This window comes from Dromaius novaehollandiae, chromosome 3 (assembly GCF_036370855.1).
Source record: "Dromaius novaehollandiae isolate bDroNov1 chromosome 3, bDroNov1.hap1, whole genome shotgun sequence".
Classification (NCBI taxonomy): Eukaryota; Metazoa; Chordata; class Aves; order Casuariiformes; family Dromaiidae; genus Dromaius; species Dromaius novaehollandiae.
This window is the reverse complement of record NC_088100.1, coordinates 69,883,483-69,903,590: the sequence shown is the minus strand read 5'-3', so window position 1 is coordinate 69,903,590 and position 20,108 is coordinate 69,883,483. Positions and strand designations below refer to the sequence as shown.

Genomic DNA, 20,108 nt, shown 5'->3' with positions numbered 1-20,108 from the left:
ACACAATAAAATCAATATTATCAACTACTTAATGGCAGTGCATAGCTCATAGGAATCACAACTGGAATAATTAGTCCTATTTTGATAATCTTTAAAATATAATAGCATGAATCCATTTTAATTGTTTCTTCAATCTTCCTTCTCATGTTGTGTGCCATTCTCACAACAGAAACTATATGATGGTACAAGTAACTAATGAACAGGAAACGCCTGGAGAAAAGCTACCCCATACTCAGTATTTCTCATTGCAGCTGAAATTTATACCAATTAAAGAGTCTAAGGCTAATTAATATAAGGGCTTGAAATAACCATAATTTGAATTGTCTCAATTTAAGTCAAGTCACTTGATGATACAACTTTCAACACACACTTTTTCTAATGTGCGAAACGTATTTGTCCTTGTAGCTGATCTCTCCTGCTTTCCTCAGATAAGTGGCGCAACGCATCCTGTTTCTGTTGACATTTATACAGCTTCTCGCATCTTCTGACCAGCTATTATAGTTTTGCATTATAGTTTTGCAAGCATTATTGAGAGCACAACAAGGTTATAGTAGTCATGTCTTGTTAAATTGCAGGGTCATTGAAAGATCCGGATACAACTCATCTAAGCACATCAGTGACTAAACACAACTGAATTACTACCTCATGATGAGTAATGATGCTTTTCAGGCACATGGACATGACTAGAAACACCTAAATGACAACAAAGCTCTGGGGGAGCATCTGAAAGCAAAAATCCTGCCCAATACCAGCAAACTGCTCTTTCTGGAGGTGAGCTGTTACTATACATTCCCTAAAATCTAAAAGTACTCATTTTTTCAGTTATGAACACTTATCTTGAAGAAAATATAGAAGTGAAACCTTGAAGAAAATATAAACATGAAAAAGATAAGCATCACACTGAAGTGACTTTTACATGCAAAAATTACAACCTTAAATCTCATCAACTAATACTAGTGGGAGTTTTATTACAGTAAGAAGTTAGCACCAAAATCATGCCCACAACAAATACTTCTTATCTTCAAGCCATAATTACTTGTGCTTTGTATTTTTCACTTCCACAGAGACTTTCAGAGAACACAATGTTTTCATTCAAAGAAAATCCCCTCCAAATCCTAGAAATCCTAAAACATGTAAAAAATAACAAAATTTAGTTTAAAAATTCTTAGCTTTGAAGGAATTAAAAGTTTTCTTTTCTTACCATGAAAAAAAAAATTCAGGGAACTGTTTTATCTAAAAACACAGACAAATTAGACAAAAATAAAGTTTCTCGGTCGTATTGTTTAACAATATAATTTCCTTTTTCACTGCATTAATCTTTCACTTTGCTGAAATCTGCATCCCAACATTGGGTGACAAAAACATTAAGTGGTGTCAAGTCATAATATCATGGCTGAAGTTCATTGTGTCCTGATTTAATATTATTTCTACTTCAAATTCTATGATGGTCTTTAATTTAAAATTATAATAATTTTTATATATTTGAACAATAATTAAAATACAGCCAAATACATAAGAAGCTTGTCACAAGAAACCCACTTCCCATGTAGTAGACAGACTGTAAAAGTACTTTTGACCATCAGTCCATGATTTGTTGAAATCAGTGAGGAAGAAAAAACCCAAGCTACTCCAAACGAGAAAAACAAACTGCTTCAAATGAAAAAGGGCTTACTCTCAAAACTTTTTATATTTGCCACTGCAAAGTTTCAGCCCCAATTCTTAGCAGCAGAGAGCCAGCTGACCACAGATATAGAGAAATATAAAGAAATGCTGAAAGGTTGAATTCAACGTAGCCAAGACTGAAACTCCACAGGGCTTTGTAAGTCAGGTCAGTAGGTTGAACAGCTGTTAAAACTGGATGTCAGTCAAGTTTTTAGCATACTTGTTAGTGTTGCATGCACAACTAATATGATCATTCTACATCACTTCATTAAAAGTGAAAGAAAGGGAAAGAAGCAGTGGGGAAAAGATAAGCATTTTAACTGAGCACTCCATGTCCCTGCTCATCTGCAGACAGCAATACAGGGCCATTTATGAATGACCCAAAGTGGGAGCAAAGTAGTTAAACATGCTGAGTAGCCGTCTCTAAAGCTGTCCCCCCGACTAGAGGACAAACAGGCTAGCACTCGACCACTTTCAGAAAGTTAGTCTCAGAAAAAATCATGGAAGTAGGAGAGAGCCCTGTGGACTCAGCAATCAGTTCATACAAGACTAAGGTATGTCTTCCGTGATTGCAGGAATCCATGGACCCAGGTTCAATCGCTGTGAGACAAAAATCACACCTGAAGAGAACACTTCCAGTGCACTAAATTGCTAATGTAGACATGCTTTCTGGTTCTCCACGCCCTGCCTCAAATTCCCCATTTTGCTAATAATGGAAGATATTTCAACAATAAATTTGGGAAGTGCAGCCTCCTATTTCCTGCAAGCATCTTCACACTATTGCTTTCTGAGAAAATCTGAATATTTGACATCATGTCTGTTCTCCTTGAGCTTTGCGAGATCCACACAAATAATTTAAAACTGTGATAGACAGAAAGCTCAGACACATAAGCAACTTACTATGTGTCAACTGAGACATACTAACTAGCCATGCAAGAAGTTCTTGGGCTTGGCAAATGCTTGGTAATTCAGCTTATTCTAGCCACACAGAAAGAGATTTAAGATAATCTGAATTGCCTAGGACTTGCATTTGATATAGATTAAGAGTATAGTTAAGAGATTAAGATAGAGATTAATAATTAATACATAATCAATATGACTCAGCTGGTATGGTATTTTGATGGTGCTCATACCCAGAAGCTATTCCTGGAGCTAAGAAGCTATTCCTGGAGCCTAAGCTCAGAGTTAGACCTGGATGCACCAAAGAGTTACAGCACCAGTTCTGTTGAAACCTTCTGAGAAAGAATAACAAAGCAGCTATGCAATGTAACAAAGCGGAGAACTATGTAAAATGATTTATAGCTTTTCCATCTCAAAAATTTTTAAAGAAACTTTTTCGAAGTATTAGTGACGTGGATTGCAATAGGCTTATTTTCATTATAATAGACCATGTGTCAGGTATTGTAGGAATACAGAACAAAAGAACAATTTCCAGTTTAAGACTGCAGACAACAGGGGAATGTAGACAGGAATAGAAAGGAGTCCAAGGTAACAGTGAGACAACATTCCTCAGCATCATATGTCAGATCTCAGCATGCCCAAGATGGGACATTGTCAAAGTCTGTGTCAGCACCAGAACAAGTGGCTTAGAAAAATGATAAGATAGTTTTACCAACATTTGAAAGCATTATAAGAGAGGGAGGGAGGTTGCCAAGGCATGCAAAATGAGAGTCAAAATTCAGTTTATGTTTGATGCCACCCAGAAGTGTAAATAGATAGAGAGATTTTAGCAAAGAAGTAGAGCGAGAAAATTATCTTTGCAGTCAGTTTCTGAACTGACATGAGGAGGTGAAATTGCTTTTATCAAGGCCAGAGAATAGGAGAGTCCAGTGACGAGAACGTGAAATACTGACAACTCAGATGAGAGTTTAATTGTGTGTATGGGTAGTAAAGAGAGTATCTTGAAGTTTGAAAGACTGTGCAAGATTTAGAGATAGCCTGGAAATGAGGCACAGAGAATTGAAAAAGGCACTGAAATCATAATTTGTATTGTCAATAGTGAGCAAGGATCATTTAGGAAAGGCAGAAGTTGATCCTGCTGAGTTCAGCTAAAGGCTGAGCCACAATATATTAGAGAGACAGGCCAAACTCTACTTTTGGTCTGAAAGAGGCAACATTGGGTTATAGGAGTAGATCTGCCACAAGATCTTCAGAACGAAAAGCCAAGCTGATGTTTTTGAATAAGATTACTCAGGCATAGGATGTAGAGGAAAAAAGACTCAGAGGACAGGATCTCCTAGTAGACCATAGAGAGTATTTTGGGGTTTTCCAGGAACTTCTGAAAGGCAATCTGTACAAGTGTCTCAAAGAGTAGGTGGAGAACCATTAGCAGGCAGAATCACATGTGGTAAGATTTTTAGAAGAGATTGTCAGATCAAAGTTATCTACCAAATCAAACAGAAGCCAAGATAAAAATGATGGAGAGCAGAGTTTTTTGATGCTTGTTTGTTTTTAATGGAAGAAACAAAAACATACTAGTTGAGTAAAAGGGAGAAAAAGCAGAGAAGGCTCTGGAGAAAAGCGAGGTAAGGACTACGAAGGAAGATGCGCTCCACTCAGATGAGGAAGGAATCTGCAAGAGGAGAAGCAGGTAAAAAAGAGACACTATTAGATGGGCAAGGCCATCATCCACCTTTTTGTTGATTTTTTTCCCCTTGGAAGCAATCAGCAAGTTAGAGACCATGGGGACAAACCAAAAGTGTATGCACAGAGCAAGGATGACTCGGCTAAGCCGGAGGTGAGGGATGGAACTGAAGGAGGACAGACACATTCGTAGCAGAGGAATTCAGTCTATTCATAGGACTTACACCAGAGATGCCCCATAGGAAAAGCAAAAGAAGCAAACACTGGAGGGCAGCCAGCCTGTAACTTGATGACAGGAAAGAGAAATGAGCAATTAGATGGCGGAGGAGGGTGCAGAAGGGAAATGTTTTAGAAGTGCATATCACTAAGGCATAAACGCAGTACACATATATACGTACTTTAAGAGTGACAGCTAGATGAGCTCTGTCTTTCAATGTATTGCTTTTCTGTCTTTTAAGGATTTTTCTGAAATGTCGTTCTGCTTCAGCAGAGAGAGAAATTGAGATGCAGAAAGGGGTAATAGGTAAAGTTTTACATGTAACATTACCTCAGTGCTCATCTCCCTGCTCAGCAATTGTGTAACCACACTCAGCATGATTTCATCAGCAGTAAGTGATGCAGCAGGCAGGACTCTTTCTTCAGGCTCATAAATAGTACTAGCTACATTAGCAGATGTTTGAGTGATCCCTTCAAGATAGTTCCATGCACAAAATAATGAAACTATTCAGCCTGTCATTTAGGGGGACAGCCCTCTCTGCAAAGTACTCTCTGTTACTGTTCCTACCTTGGGATCCGACAACTGAGAATCTAGTAGGACCTCCACACTGCATGTGTGATCAGCAACAGACTGCATATCCCCACCATTTAACGGTCAGCATGCAATACCTTTCTCTGTATAGTTTCTTGGCATGCTACTACTTCTTGTTTATCCAGACCAGACCAGCCGCTACTATTTTAGCTAGATATGATGGGAATGGAAGGGATAAGGGTAGAATACTTCACCATCTGGAAGTAAAATTCCAAAATAGAGCAGAGCATCTTCCCCACCATGGAAGCCCTTCAGCCCATGTCATCTCAACACCTCCCCCAGCAGCCTCCCATATACCCTCAGCAGTGACTGCACAGAAGCTGGCAGAGAGCACGCCACACTGACCCTGCAGTTCCCTATTGCTGCACGCCTTCAGCAAAACACTCAAAAACAGCCCTTAACCAGCTGCAAATGCTGCTTGCTAGCCTCCAGACAGCCCCACAAGAAATCAGATCTCCCAGTATGTATGGGGGCAAGTAGCAAGTCACTTGGACAAGAAGTCCATATGAACATTAGCAGCCTGGCATAAATGGCATGGGCCCTGCTACAGGGAGTGAAACAGCTTTCTGTTCACCCAACTTTTCCCAGCCCCAGTGCAGATGCAGTTCTGGAGCATGCAGTTAGCTGACAGTATACATTTCCCTGTATCTTTTCATCTTTCCCTCCTACGAAACCAGTATGGCTTTCAAATAGAAAGTAGATTTTGGAAGGCAGCATGCAGGTGCTCAGTCTTTCCGCTTTGAGTAGGATACTCTTCTCTCAGAGGCAGAGGTGAGGTAGCAAGCTGGACAAGGTCAAAATGATGACAGCATCTAAAAGCAGAAGGCCCCAAATCCATGAACTGAGGCACACAGCCTCAGCCATACCACAGGACTTCCACTTGATTAAGTTGTGTGCAGCTGTGCCACCAGAGTCAGCACCAAGAGAGGGGCATGGTGGAAGTCTTTCCTTCCCAGAGAGAAAGGAGGCACCATTTGCCTCTAAAAAGTGTAAAGATTACCCTGCTGGGGAAAGTATAGAAAGGACAACATTTCATGGGAAGTTACCAAACAGTTTCTCTCACCTTTAGGAAATGCCACAAGTGATTAAATACTGGTATAACTGGCAGATTAGAAAACCCTATTAAACTGAACTGCAAGTCCTAAGCACAGATAGTAAACCTTCCAAGAACTCCAATTAACAGAATTGATACCAGTAAAGATAGATATTACCAGAAAGAACTTCTTGGGAGCAAGTGGGTAAGTGAATGATTAAACAAGCTGTTAATCTCAGCTTTTTCCACAAGCTTATACTGTTTAGCAAAACTTGCGTCCAGAGATGTAGTCAGCATTTTGGGTGTTGCATTTTAGGGGAAAAAGAAAGATGATTTTAATTCCAGCTGTCCTATTGTTCATGGCTTATGTGGGTGAGCCCATTCACATAGTGCTTTCCTGTCTCTTCTTTACTCACACAATTCCATGTCTACGAGAAAAACATTAAAATTAATATGTTCCAAGATTCTTTTCACATTAACATCAGAAATCAACTGTCACCACAGCACATTAAATTCTACCCCTCATATTGCACCTTAAATACTCTTTATACGATGCTACACTTGCACATTTTTCTCTAAGAACCTGAAATTGATAAAGGAATTGCTTCTCATTTACGTATTATGCATTTGTCCTCACAGACATCTGACTCAAGTGAAATAGTCAGGGCTAGACTGCCCTTTGCTGGATCTTAAAGATAACTGACAGGAACTTGTTCAAAATAAAAAATAGCATGCATATGTTCTGTCACCTGTGCACACCCCACAAACACAAAAATCATTATTTCTAAGTAATATATTTGCATTTTTTAACAAAAAGGGGAAAAAGGGAAACATTAGGTCTTTTACACAGCCATTGTGAACTTCCTTTATTGTACCAAGCAAGTGTCATTTCTCATCAGCTAAAAAGGTTGGTTTTTTTAAGAAAAAAGAGAAAGAAGCTGTCATTACACAGAAACAACTACCTCTGTCACTTAAGAGGAAAGAAAGAAATCCATACCTGCTAGGAATTCTGACGAACAGCCACACTCGTCCTGTCAACTCCCATCTCTCAAAACAGAAAGGAAACTCTTACAGAAATTGGTTGCAAAGCTGAAATTGCCCAAGAGGAAATTGGTGCGTCTCTTACAAGTCATGACTATGTAAACCACAAGCCAGGCATCAAAGCAAGTGCTAAAAACTATGCCTGACAGAACTGTTAACACTAGAACCAAGATAGCTAGAAATGGGTCGAATAGCTAAAAATTAGAAATATTCATAGATAGCTATTTTTTGAATTTTTGTTTCACAAATGAAAATGTGTTTAAAAATTATGCTATCGAATATTTCTCAGAAAAGGTTCTGAATGCACTGTGGGAGAGAGAAGAAAGCATATTACAGGTAGAGAGAGTGAGCTGTAATGAAGCACATTATCCCTACCTCAACTCACGGTTCTGTGTCCTTGCTGCTAACCCATTCCCCCGAGTGCCCCTTCAGCCTCAGTCTCCCAGAGGCCCTCCGAGGCCACCCTGCACTGAAGGGTGCTGGAGAGGTCTGGGATACTAGAGTTCAGCCACACTGAGGCCAGGAAGCCCTTGGGGGGTGGGGGGGGGGGGAGGCATGAAGCACTACTGGTTGGGTTTCCCCTGATCGCCCACAAGGTATGACCCAGGAAACACAATCCAAGCAGAGCTGGAGTTGACAGCAAGATCTGGGGAAAAGCACAAGGGTCTAAAAGTTTCAAATCAACAATGTTCATTTACGACTTTTACTTTTTGATCACCCAATGCAATGGCAAGCCAAAATTAATAGCCGTATTCAAAATATGGCACCCACGTTTCCATAAGTCACATCTTTTACTGAGTCTAGGGGACAAAGAGAAATAAAAAGTGAAGACCTTGTATTTTTGGATACTTTCCGGGCCTGTATATATTTAACAGTTTCAGTCATAGGTATATGGACTTCAAGAACACATCAAGATCAAACTATAGAAAGCACAAACATCAAAATATTTTTCATTGCTCTCTTTATATAATTCTTTACCTATTTCACATACCGCATTAGTCTAGAGAAAATAGAACATGCACTCAGTTAAATCTAATCCTTCTTCAAAGTGACAGACACTGCTTAAAATAAGGTTTATCATTGCATGCTTTGAAGCATATTTTTCCTTTTAGACTCACTGGAATATTGTAGACATATTTTTTCAAAGCAGCATGGAGTTATACTGCTGTCGAGGAACTCATTTATTTCCTCAGATGTCTCTCCACTTGAGGTAGGTAAATTCTAGGGTCCTCAAGGAGGTGAAGGAACTTTCCAGAGATTTGAATTTTTTACTATTCATGCTCCTGAAATTATAGTGCCACCTGTAGGACATCCAGGAGAAATTTAATTTGGGCCTCGATGCCATGAATGCCAGTTGTTATAATTATAAAGCTTTCTAGCAGTCTTGGCAGAAGCTTAAGTAAAGAGCATAGAAAATGGATGACTCATGTCAGTCTATAGGGAGTAACTTGACAGCCTTGTTGATACTGAGCAAGTTATATCATTTAAAGTACATCAGTGCACCCAGAGGCAGGTATATTGCTATGAAGATGACTCTTTCATGGGATGGGGATGTACCAGTATAATGCAGTCATACACCATGCAGCTTAGAGCTTGTGCCAATGTAGCCAGGGCAGAACTGTCACGTCCTTAACCAACGTTAAGCAAAAAAAGGAGATCACTCTAGAACAGGTTAATCTGAGCAAAGTTTCCATTATGGCAGCACATCTTTTTTTAAAAACTTATTTACTTTTAATTTACTTTTTAGCACATAAAACATGATTGGCTATGCACTTCTTTAAGTGTCGCACATCAGTGATGGACATTTGCACTGTGTGCATATAGTAGTATGCATCAACTTTGTGAAGCACTAATATAGCCTTCAGAAGGGCAACAAACCATATGATTGATTTTTAATGAAATGTATTGTACACTACTTTCTCTGTTTGTCTTTTTTAAAATTATTCTTTGCTAACTACTTTACCTTGGCTTCGGATTGGAAAAGGTGAAATGTCTGTAAGAGACTTCTCTCCAAAGTATCACTTGAAGATCCACAATAAGATGGATAAGTATATGTACCTTTGGTGTTAAATTTCCATTAATAACATTTGAAATGGAAAATATTCAACTGATTAACTTAATGGCTCCGTTGACACAAACATCAACTTAAAGGAGGAGGTGTATGACATGTTCAGTGACAGTTTCTGCTTAATATGCAGCTGTGGTCTGAAACAGAACAGAATGTTCAGATGAATGAGGAAGGGAATGGTAAAGAATATAATGGGTTTAAGAATGCATTTATATAAATCAATGTCACAGCCTTATGTTGAATATTATGTAAAATAACCGTCACCACCAAACAATGGAAAGCATATTGAAAAACTAAATAGTGAAGAGTGAAAAGAAAGATCAAGAATTAGCAGGGGAAGAAAAGTTCTTACATGGAGATAAATTTAAAAACTTAAGCTATGCTTTGTAGATTGGCTTAACTGATAGGGCATTCAATATAAATATTTAAAATTATGATTGATATAGGGAAAATACAGCTCTCTTCTCCAGTCATACAAAAAAAGGGGGGGGGGAGAATTCAGGGCAGGGGACAAGGACAAATAAAGGTGATGAACAAAATGGGCAGAAGGAACTTGGGTTTTGCACAATACTTTGAGCTCACTGCTGCAGTAACTTGAAGTCAGGAGTGTGGAAACTGGTGCAAAATTGAAATTATTACCCTATGAAGCAGAGCAAATGGTGATTGACTGTGTAGCGAGACCAGTAAATAAATTTCCAGGAACATTAGGATGAAGTATACATGACAAATTTCATGATAAACAATCAATTCTCTCGTTATTACTAGCTTCCTCTCATGGCCATAGTAGTGACAAAGAGTAAGAGATCTTCACTAACTTTTGATGCTGCACATCATATGTATGAAAATTTCAGTTGGATGAGTGATGCAGAGTTGAAAAAAATTATACAGACAGTTGTGCAAATACAGGTTATAAAAATCACTAGACATCCATCCCAAGGTGGGGAGAAAAGTCTGATTTCTGAAAATCTGGGGAACCACAGGACTCCCAAGTCCTTGACAGCTTGCCAAGCTGGCTACAAGGAGATAGGAAAATTTGAAGAACCAAAAATTTAGGGATTCCCAATTCCTATTCAGATGGCAAGCTCCCCGTCAGGAAGCAAAGGATTCTGGAAAGAGAATAATCAAAATCCTATACACCTGAAATCTGAAGGCAACTCACAGAGATCACGAGAGTAGGTTTGGGGAAAGCAGGCAGGTGGAAAACCTACTTCTCCATTTTAAGTTTGTGTGCATAGGTAGCAGGTATCAAGTCCATTGGATCAAGACATTATGCTGGGGAAAACATCTGTCTGTCTGAAGATTCTAGATGTTGCATTTCAGCAGAACAGTGGTTGCTATGGGGATCGGAAAAAAGCGACCCAGGTCACAAATTCTTTGCAATGGAATCTCATTAGATATTGTGTATTTTTTTATTCAGAAATACTCTGTAAGCCTCTTTCTTAACCAGACAGGAAAGTAAGGTATCATTCTAGCTTTCATTTGATTATTCAACCAACTAAGTAACCAAAAGGTATGGGAAAGCCACTGAAAACAGATTACATACCACTTATCAACAAATTCTATTGGTCATGTGATATTTGCCACAGCTTGCATAGACCGCAAGTGGGATGAGATGAGTCTTTGTCAACCAGTATGATTCATATTTGCCATACCCATCTGTTACATGAAAACCAGTTGTTGCTGGCACTTAACATTTATGATTGAAAGCTACCAACTCCCACTACCATAAAGTTTTTCTTATTAAGCAGCAAAGATATTTCAAGTTCCTCAGTGAGGTTTGTTTTATATTTTGTTTCACATAATGAAGTAAATTTGTAACTAAGAAAACAAAACAGGGCTTGAATACTCTAGTAAAACTGAGAGAATGGTGGGATTTTATATATATTACTTCAATTTTATATTTTCCTTTTCCTGGAGAGAAGTCAAACTCATAGGAGTATTATTTCCAAAATCAAAGGAGGGGAAATTGGCTGTGTGTACTTACCACTGATTCTTGGCTAAATCCCTGTATGAGACTTTGAAGATAAAATCCTCAAGGACGTGACAGGACTGGCTTCCTTTGGTCAGAGCAGGGAATGAGGTTCTAGTCCTGACTCCAGCACTGACTCATCACTTGACTTTGAACTGACCACTTCCTACAGCTTTACTTCCACACTTGCAAAGAAGGTACACAGTAATTATCCACATCAGAGGAATGTTACGAAAGTTTGTTAATTAATACCCCTAAAGTGTTTGGAGTTCCCCAGATTAAGTGTTTCACATGAGGGCAGTGTATTAGCTATCTTTATAAATATATATATCTTTATATATATATACATTAGCAGACAAGGAAAACAGAACATCTTTAAAGTGACCAAACAGTTGGTTATGTGTCTGGAAACCAAATGGTTGCCAAATGAAGTTAAACATTAGACGTGGATTTTATTGCAGTACTATACTAATCAAGTAGTTTAACGTATGTACAGAACCCTAAATCCCCATTTGCTTGCACAACTTTATGCTATTGCTTTCCTTTTATCACCCCTAAAAAGCCTTCAGCAGTTCCAGCTGTATGTATTAACATTACTGCTCTCTGTAGCGGCTGTGTACATACAAAATGCATTGTCCTACTAGACAGCCTGCAATGGATTGCCCATCATACAAGTATTCATGTAGACAATTTAATCAGTGTAAATCCCACTAACCATGTGACAGAAACTGAGTTTTCCAGTTACACTGGGAGCTTGGTGTGCTTGTGAGAAGGCCAACAGCATCCGGGGTTGTATTAACAGAGGCATAGCCGAGAGACTGAGGAAAGTGATTACCCTCTTGGTTTGCACCACATCTTGAATACCATGTCCTGTCTTGGGCCTCCCACTACAGGAAAGATACCGACAGACTGGACTGAGCTCTGCAGAGGGTCAGCAAGATGGTTGGGGCTAGAGCCCTCACCCCATGAGGAGAGGCTGAGGGAGTGGGGCTGGTCCAGCCCGGGACAGAGACAGCTGTGGGGGGAGCTCACCACAGCCCCAGCGCTGTGGGGAGCTCGGCAAGAAATCGGGACTGAGCTCCACACAGTGGTGCGTCACAGGAGGGTGAGAGGCACAGGGCAGAAGCTGGAACAAGAGAGGGTCAGGCTGGGTTTAAGGGAGAGCTTTCTCACCCTGAGGACAGTCAGGCAGTGGATCAGGTCGCCCAGAGAAGTGGCGCAGTCTCCGTCCTTGGAGGTTTTCAAGACCCAAGTGGACAAAGCCCTGAGTAACCTGGTCTGAGCTCACAGCTGGCCCTGCTTTGAGCAGGAGGTTGGACTGAGACCTCCCTTCCTGCCAGAGTGATGTTGTGGTCCTGTGATTGCCAGTTAGAGCCAAATGCATCTCTGACTAGCAGAGTGTTATGAACACAGAGAGCCATCATCTGCAAACCTGTAGTGAAGACATTAAAGGTCTTCTCAGGAGTAGAAAGTTGCATGTCTTTTCAATGAGTAGGAGTAAATGGATGAATAAAAATATAAGTTTAGGAGAGCTTCTGTATTTGTGTACTTTTGTACTAAAATCCAGCCACAAAATATTGCAGAAAGGAAGTAATGAACTGAGACTATACACTTTCCAAAATGTGCTCCTTTAAAAGTCTTTTCTTACTAAAACAACAAAATATGTCTTCCTCATTCATACATTTCAACTGTTCTGCCAAGTTATTTGAACTGAAAAGTTTTTCAATCATAATATCATTTTCACAGACCCAAAAAGGAACGAAGAGCTTTGTACAAGAAAAATTACCTTTTCCTATTAAAATAATCCCAGGTTTGGGGGAAGATGGAAGCTGCTGAATGCAACCTTTTTTCCTGAGAGACAAAAGAATTATAAGTGGTTAAATGGGAAAATTAAACCAAATCACACACTCCCCATATTTTTTTTTTCATTCTCACTTGGCAGTCTCTATTCCAAACACAGTCATTTTTCAAAGTGAAATTTAAAAGGAAAAAAATAGTGAACTTCTTGAGAATAAAGGAAAACAGAACTGCAAAGATTTTAAATTTTGAAAGTTAAAGTAATTAAAAACATTTTAAAATGTTTGAAAGCCATTTAAAAAAATCATTATTTTCACATAACACAGCAATGTGACCTTTTCAAGTAACTTTAAGTAAAGTTGTGCTGTAAGCTTTCTAAGGCTGGCCCATCTAATTACTTGTAAAGAACCCAAAAGAGGGATGTCCCAACTGTAAGATAAATAAATAAATAAACAGACAATGCAACTATTGATTTGTGCAACAATTCATCAGTAAACTATAATCACTTTGTATGTAACTCACATTAAGTGCATTGAATTCAGTTGCTCCTGAAGGTCGCATGAGCTGCATTTAAATTCAAATACTGGTACAATACAGTTATCTGAAATGCAAAGCTTTATCACTACCTTCAAAAATTTTTAACTTGCAAAAGGTCAATTTTAGAATGAGCAGTAAGGAAAGGCTGACAGCGTGGCTTTTATGCTTGCAAACCTATTGCTAAAGTAACAGCTTTTAAAATGATACTATCATTAGCTATATACACATTAATCAGTATTACTTGGATTAACTGAATTTCCCCAAACCAAGTTCAGTCCCAGCTTATTTCCTTTTGCGCACATTCTTAGGGTGACGGAAAGTAATTGCTGAACTCTGAAACCTCAGAGTGAAGGGTTTTATATGGAAACACTGATATGTTCAGCAGGAACACCATCGTCCTCAGCTACATGTTTGTCATTTCTCATCAGTATTTTCTGCTGAGGCTGCAAGTAGCATCATTTTTTACTTCCTCTTTTTATATTTTACTTGCCCACAGCTTTTGTCGCTGGAGCATAGCAAATAATTAATCATGATGAGAAGAGTGAAGGATGCTCTCCAGTCACTTTTTCTATCCAGCTATCATTTTTACCCTTCCTCCACTCCCCCTGCTTATTTTCATTCTTCATCATCAATCACTCATAGTAAGGTTAGAGAAGGGAATAAGAATATTTAGTGATATATCTTAGTAAACATTTGAGTCATTGTGGTTAAAACAGTGGTTAAAATCTTTCTATACATATTTTGAATAAGTTCCTTGTGCTAGTACCTAAGCACAAGGTTTCAAGAAATCTAGGTGAGACTTGCTGTTCTCTTTCACCCAGTCACTTTTCTCTAGGTTCATGCATGGTGTTAAAAGCCTCAGTAAGAACCAGTCACTTCACCTTAGTATTAAAACTGGAGATATCTGAGCAACTTGATGAAGACAGCTCAGTATTAAGCTCATCAAACAGATGAAGAAAGTGAAATGTTTGGACGAGGTGGTACCCTGATTAAAAAAAAAAAGGTGAATAAAACAAATCCAGCAACACCCAAGAACTTGTGTTATACCTCTAACACTTCTACATTGCTAATGACAGGTGAGGCTGTGCAAAGGCACTGAAAACTTCCCATACAAGCACACTTTAAGGATATCCCACGTTTCTCCTTTGTAAAGAGAGTGCAATTGCTTAACCAGCTTTCAGAAAAAGCCTTCTGAATCTTCCCTGATCATAATGACAATGTTATCTATCCTATCACAACTCATTAACTTCAAACTCTTCACCACTAGCAGAGATTTATTATCCCTTTATATGGAAACTGACTGTTCTTTGGGCAACCTCCTCCCAAAGCTGCAAGACTGAAACTGTTCAGAAACAAGCAGTTGGAGAGTCCTGCCGCATGTCCCCCCCTTCTGTGCACCATTCCCCATTAAATCAGGGTCCAAGCTCCTCCACCCAGCCACCATTCTGACAGAGCTGCTCCATCAACATGAACTGGTGCTGACACCCAGGCAATTAATGACGCACGGTGGGGGAGGATGAGTGACATGGTTAGATACTACAGCAAGACTCCACTAGTAAGATTACAAGCAGTGCTGTGAGGCTATACAAATCTTTTCAGTATTGACAGGATGGCTAGAATTAAAGCAAATCTCCTCAGCACTGACTGCCGGTTGTGGGCAAGAGAGTCTTGACTTGTGGAATTTCACTTAATTTGTTGCCAATTAACCCAAACCTTTAAATACTGATTTGAGTATTGAGAAAGACAGACAAACAGTTAAACAAATGCTTTGGGAAACTCCTTTCCTCTCCCTTCTACAGGCTGAGCTTCAGTGCAACACCTCTCCTCCCCCCTGTCCTCAGCTCCACACCACTTGGTTTTGCCCACGTGGCACTCGGGCCTTTCCAGGTCCTTCACCAAGGCAAGGGGCAGAGCGGGTCAGGGCCCAGTAGTTTCTGTCTGCCACTCCTAGCTCCCTACTCATTTCTTGCGCAAGAAACTGCTGCAGGACTTCAGAAAAGCATCTACAGTGCAGGTTTCATCCTCAGCACTTTCTAGAGTGCTTGGGCCGTGACTGCCACGAAAGCATGGGTTATCCAGGTGTCCCAAGGGATGGAGTGGTGAAGCACACACATTTAACTGTGAAGGGTGTATGAAAGAGTACTTGCTTTTTGCTTAGATTTGCTGCCAGCTCTTTTTATAAATGTTTTTTTCCATAAATGGTGCACATAAGTCTTCGTATGACGAAAGCAGGTAATCATTGCTCTGTCACCATCTCTGTGCCAGTCATAGCTGTAGGGGCCTTTATCATGTTACTTCTCAGTCCTCTTTTTCAACCTGAGGAACGCTAGTCTACTGAATCTCTGGTTCCCTTCTTCTGTACCTTGTTTCTGACCTGTTTCCCATCTTTTAATTAAGTATTAACCCATAAAAGACTCATCTCTTAGCCTGTAGCTGCTTAGCTGCCTTTGGCAATAGGGAAAGTCCACTGTGGTTACGTGAACTTGAGGAAGGAGTGCTATAGGCCAGTAGGAGTGAATTTATGGAGCAAAATAGGTGGTGCCACGGGTCTGACATGCACAAGCATTGCCAAGGAGTAAGCCCTAGCCGTGTCTCAGGCTGATTAGCAGTGTGCTCCTGGAGCACGTCTGATTTAATTTCATTCAAAAGATTCTCAGTTCATGCAATCCAAGATCAGTCTGTGGTGCGCACGAATGCAAGGTAAGTGGCAATAATCATGAGATTTGCTTCCAAAGTGCACTCCTGGCCTGAACTAACATAGTAATGCCACCACATCCTCTATCAACTTAATACACATTCAGTATGGGTTTGCTCCCCAAACCAAAGATTTCTAGGTCTGTGAAAAATGTCTTGTCCCTCCCCCACCACCACCAATAAACCTAGGATTGCTCTCACTTTGATATGCATGTATCCACCTTGTTATTAATTTGTCACTTTCTATTCCTTTGGTACCCAGTAACTAATTCAGCTAATAAATTACATATTATAGTATGTAATGCAGCATTTTCTTTTTTTCAGTTGCTTTAGAATTCTGCATGGGTACTGCCAAGTGCTGATGATACATAGTCTTTTTTACTTATTTGTTTAAAAAGGTATGCTAGAAGTATTTCAGTTTGAGACTATTCCTTAGATTTCTTACACATAAAAAGGTTCTACTCCAGAAACATTTAGTACAAAGGCTCATTTAACTTTTTTTCTTATGGCCTTGTCATCTTTTAGCACTTCTCTTACAACTCAAACAGTATCAATATCTTTCTCTGCTTTCTGTTTATAATGATCTGAGAAGGTTTTTTCTTCTTCTTCTTTTTTTTTTTCTGGCTCATTTTTATGCCTTTAGCAATCAAACCAAAAAGTTTTTGACTAACAACTTTATTTGCCAGACCTTATGCTCTTCCCTATTTTACTCCATTGGATATGGCTTCCAGCTTTGGAAGGATGCCTTTTCATTTCTAATAAACTCTTGCAATTTGCTGTTTAAACGTGCCTTTTCATTTATTTATTAGTGCTTTTTAAATCTTCTTTAGCAGTTGATAAACATTTACTCTTAACTTCTAACAATGGCATGTTTAAACAACCTTGATGCCATTTCAAATAGTTTATCCTTTTAGCTGCTCCTCTTATTTTTCACTCAACACACTTTCTCATATCATCTCACTTTTTTAAAGTTACTTTTTCTTTTTTTTCTTTTAAACTACTACATGGTTGCTGAACTTGAGGTCACTAGTGTTCCTACTGAGTAATGGGTCTTATGTCTTGTACCAGGCTCCTGTGCATTGCTCAGGCTCACCTGAAAACTCTCTCCTCTTACAGGTTGCCTTATTAATCATATCAGGAAGGAGTCACTTATGGTTTCTACAGTAATAGACACTTACACTTGTTTAACCTAATAAGGATGAGAGGTATGAGCCTTTCTTTGGCATTTCCTCCAGCTGCCCTCAAATCTCTCTCCTGTTACAGTTAACGGACATCCGGAATTAAAATTTTTATTCAAGGTGTTTTCTTTCTTTGTAAGTCTTTCCTCCACGACAGACTTTATACTTGGGAGCCTTTGTTGATCCTCAGAAGGAAAATCCCTATAGATTAAGTGCTGATGTTCACTCTCTCAGAAATCCTGAACTGGAAGATTAAATAAAAATCAATAAATAATAGTGTCTCCCTGATGGCAGGGCTTGGGAGAAACCTCTGCTCCCTTTGCAGCTTTAGCGTTGTCCTGTTGGCCAGGGACACTCCACCAGGTGGCAGAGCACTCTTGTGCTCTTGCGTTATGAGTCCTGGGCAGGGCAGGGCCCTGCTGGTGATGCTCTGCTGGAAAGCAGCACAGTGCCCCAGCCATATGCAGAACAGCTGCTCGCCCACCCTGCTATGCAAAGCTACTTGTTTAATAAATACTATGCATGCATGCACACATTAAGTATGCATTGTACAGCAGTGTATTTACAAAGATCTTTCTACCTCTTCCCTTAGGCTGTCTGCCAGAAACAGTCAAATGCAGTTCAACATTTTCTCTATAGCCTGACCCCACATAACAAATGTAAACCAGCGTATGACCCAGCCTCCTCCACGCATAGAGTGTTTAACTATTAGCTGCTCTCTGAACCATGGAAGATTCATATCAACAGCTCATGTCCTGTTCTAGCCACTGTGTTATGGCTGGACTGAGCTCTGTTTTAAGGAACACTACTCTTGGGACATGACAGCTAGCTGAGTGACCTCCCTAAGCAGGGAAAGAGATGGCAGGGAGCTATGCTCACATGCATTACTCGCACTATGGAGAGCTCAGTTTCCAATGGAAGGCTCCCTTGAACATCTAATGCTCCAAGCCAAGATAGGGACAAGTCACAGGCCCTAACAGGACATCTAGCTTTTGTACGTGGGTGGTACTTCAGCCCCATCTAACCAAAGCTTGCTAAAAGCTGATTATGCTGGAATAGTATTCAGTTGTGTAAAATGTTAGAGATTAGAGTTATACAAGATATTTAAGAAAGCAGCAGTTACAACCAGTTCTAAATTCCCTGAATGGTATTCAGATTAGATATTTAAACATCTCTTCCTAATGCTGCCCTATCACATATAGGGAAACTCAAAAGGAACAATGCATACAGCTAAAAAGCTTTGGGGAAATAAATAGGCAGATATTTGAAAGACATGTCATGTGCAAGGCCCTATCAAAATCTGCTGAAGATATCAACTTTGTTACAGTGATTATAATCCAGTGCAGATTCACCCTTCTACAGTTGTCTACCCAGTCTGCTACTGCAGGAGATGACAATAGTAGATGACTGTATACAGTGGAGCATGCAATGGAAACATTACAAACCGCAAAGCTTGAACATCTCTTTCCACTACTTTCCTGCACCACAAATCAAACCATTTCCTTCTCCCTTCTCCAGTAAAGAGAACTGTAGGCTTTCTAATCCAGGAGGATTAAACAGAAATAAGATTTAGACACTGACCACTTCTGTTACCACAAAAAGAAAGTGGAATCACACTAACAGATCAAAGTGGTGTTTAAAAATCTAACAGAAAATTGAAAGTCATTCTGGAAAGAGGAATGTTCAACCTGATATTTTTTGTCAGTGATAATGGGCAGACTAAGTTTGCATAGTTCTTGTTAAATAAGGTTCTGATGAATTAACCATAGGCACAGGAACCCAATCAAGCAGAGGTCATTTCAAGGACTAAGTAATCAGTGGTGACCGCCATCATGTACTACTGAATGAGCCTCAGCAACTGAATAGCTAAGAAACTGAGAGCAGGGAAGATAGTCCAACTGTAAGAGCACTAGTTTACAACTTCCATTCCCAAATTTGCTTTGCATTGCTGAATGAACTTGGCTTACATCTATCTCAGCTCCCCCAAACCACCCAAAAGAAGCAACTGCTGTTCTCTCCTGTATATGGAAACATTGTGAAGAGCAAAGATAAACCCACTAAAAACTATAGGGAACTTAGGCTCCCCAGCTGTGGCCCACATACCATGCAAAACAAGTTTGTTTGGGGTTTTTTGTTTGTTTTTTTGTTTTTTGTTTTTTTTTTTTTTGGGGGGGGGGGGTTAAGACCCCAGTCAAGCTCAGTCTACCTCATTAATAGCAGAGGTTAACTTTCCACCAGAGGAAGATGCAATGAACTACCAGACGCTATTAAATTGCTGAACCAAATTCTGATCATTTTAAGTTAATAAAGCTCATGACAATGCCATAGCTACAATTATACAGGAGTCAACTCCTTTTGCTAGATGTGAGAACAGAAGGTAGCCTCTCACAAAAATACCTCTGATCCATGAGCTACCAATGTTCCGGCTCCCGGGAGTCACCATATAACAACATTAATGTAGCCACATTCTTGCCTATCATTTTCCTTAGGGTTTTATGCAGTATCCACTTACTATCTTCTTACAGCAGAACCTGACAATAGAACTAAACACTGTAAGTCAACTGATTCTTCTCTAATAAAAGAGTTCGCTAGACAAGGCCTCCATGTTCCAGGCATTTACAGAATAAACTTCTTATATTTCCTTTCCAGATAAGCCAGGTGACAGAGCTGAACCCGTGGGTTCAATCTTAGTTTCACAGCATGCTGACCAGGGAAAACGTTTGTCTCCCCCCTCCCCC

The 20,108-nt window shown here is 39.7% G+C and overlaps 1 protein-coding gene across 1 annotated transcript in view; it reads right to left on the bottom strand.

Moving 5' to 3' along the window:
* Nucleotides 1–7,139, bottom strand: part of IPCEF1 (interaction protein for cytohesin exchange factors 1) — a 62,262-nt gene extending 55,123 nt beyond the window's left edge. The window contains exon 1 of the mRNA XM_026122199.2: nucleotides 7,084–7,139. The gene's annotated coding sequence lies outside the window, so the exon portion shown is untranslated. The remainder of the gene's footprint in view (nucleotides 1–7,083) is intronic.
* Nucleotides 7,140–20,108: the final 12,969 nt, after the last annotated feature.